At 36.1% G+C, this 2,081-nt stretch overlaps 1 non-coding gene across 1 annotated transcript; it reads right to left on the reverse strand.

Annotated features, from left to right (window-relative positions):
* Positions 1 to 1,612: 1,612 nt before the first annotated feature.
* On the reverse strand, positions 1,613 to 1,719 carry LOC141716182 (small nucleolar RNA R71). The gene has a single exon (XR_012572901.1). It is a non-coding gene; the product is annotated as a small nucleolar RNA R71 (small nucleolar RNA).
* Positions 1,720 to 2,081: the final 362 nt, after the last annotated feature.

Genomic DNA, 2,081 nt, shown 5'->3' on the forward strand with positions numbered 1-2,081 from the left:
CTATATAAATAAATAAAAAGACGTTTTTAATAACAAGGAGACCAAGGAGAGCAATACGAAGACCTAGAGAGCACAAGACGACTACGGAGAAGAAGACTTTTATGTTCTTCATTATAGTTGTACTTGAGATGCTTGTTTTTGATTTGTCTTTGAACCCTAGTACTCTTATATTTTTTATTATCATGTTTTCATTAGAACCCATGGTGATGAAAAGTTTGATTATGAACTAATCGTTATCATGGGGTTCTAACGGATTTATCTATGGATTTCAATAGTTAATTATTTTATAATCCTTCGTCTGTGGTTATTTATGATTTCCTAGTTAGTTGTGCTTATTCGTCTTTGATGTGTATCTAACATCTAAGATTATTTTTTAATCTCTATTGAAGCGCCAGTGAGTATAGAAGTTAATAACTTGCCATGCTAGTATAGGTTTATGTATGAATTGACATGCATAATTCATGGGTAATTTTAACCATCTTATTCACCTTATGTAATCATGATAGATAACTTGCTCTTAAACCATTATATTTTCAATCCTTATAGACATATAGGGACTAAGCATAATTGGTGTCGATTCAACTTCTATCTTAATTGTGGATGTTTGATAATAGGGTATACGTATAATAAAATTTAGCCTATGCTAGTTTCGTTTTATCTGATTAGTTGTCATCACCATCACATGCTAAGGTTAAAAACATAACTTTTAATGAAGTATTTAATGAAGTTGGAACCCCATGTTAATTTTCATATAGGTAATCCACTTTTAATTCTCTTAGTTTATGTTATTTAGTATAATCTTTAGGTTAAATCAAACCTCAATTTATTATTGTCTTAGCATTGAACGATAACCATACATTGTTGCATATGTGCATAATCTGAACTTAACCTAATCTGATTCTTTATGGGAACGAACTCAACTTAAAACTTAAACTACTTGTGATCTCGTGCGCTTGCGTTTATTTTTGCCTGTGTTTTATAGTGGACAAGTTTTTGGCGCCGCTGCCGGGGAAATCGTTGTTAAATTTAGTTTATGTGCTTGACATCAGTGGTCGTTAAAGTACACTGACTCAGATATTTTACTTACTTGTTTACTTTGTTTGTGTTTCAGATACTCTAAAGAGCGTGTATGCGAACACGTTCTCAATCTCATAAGGAAACACTGGATGAAGTTGAAGAAGTTTTTGAAGAAGTTGAGAAAGTTGAAGAAGTTGTTATTATAATGGGAGAGCCGGTAGTAAATCCGAAGGCTTTGATGGATTATTCTCAACCGAAGATCAATGACATTCAGTCTAGCATTTTCAGACCAGCCATCACGGCTAATATCTTTGAAATCAAGTATAGCACGATTCAGATGGTGCAGAGTTCAGTCCAGTTCGGGAGTTCTCCAACGGAAGATCCCAACATGCACATTAGAGATTTCATCGAAATCCGCGACACTTTCAAGTTCAACAATGTTTCTGAAGATGTTGTGAAGCTGAGGCTTTTCTTATTCTCTTTGAGGGATAAAGCTAAGTGTTGGTTGCAATCTCTGCCACCAGGTTCTATCACTACTTAGGAGGATCTTGCTCAGAAGTTTCTTACTAAATTCTTCCCTATGGCGAAGATAGCTGCAATCAGAAATGCTCTTACTCAATTTGCGCAGCAATCGGGAGAATCTTTATGTGAAGTTTGGGAGCGCTACAAAGAGATGCTTAGGAAGTGTCCTCATCATGGCATGCCTGATTGGATGATCATCAATTGCTTTTACAATGATTTGGGAGCACAGTCCAGACCCATGCTCGATGCAGCATCAGGAGGAGCCTTATGGGCTAAGAGCTATGATGAAGCTTATGAGCTAATTGAATTGATGGCTGCTAATGAATATCAGAACCCAACTCAGAGACTACCTCAAGGCAAGGTAGCAGGAATTCTAGAGGTGGATACAGCTACTGCTATAGCTGCTCAGCTAAAGGCGTTAACGAACAAAGTAGATTCTTTGGCTAATTTTGGAGTTATTCAGATCATTAGTTTCTATGAGCTTTGTGATGGTCCGCACAAAATGGAGCAGTATGCTATATCTAGTGAATCAGCTCAGTTTA

Source organism: Apium graveolens, chromosome 3 (assembly GCF_009905375.1).
Source record: "Apium graveolens cultivar Ventura chromosome 3, ASM990537v1, whole genome shotgun sequence".
Lineage (NCBI taxonomy): Eukaryota > Viridiplantae > Streptophyta > Magnoliopsida > Apiales > Apiaceae > Apium > Apium graveolens.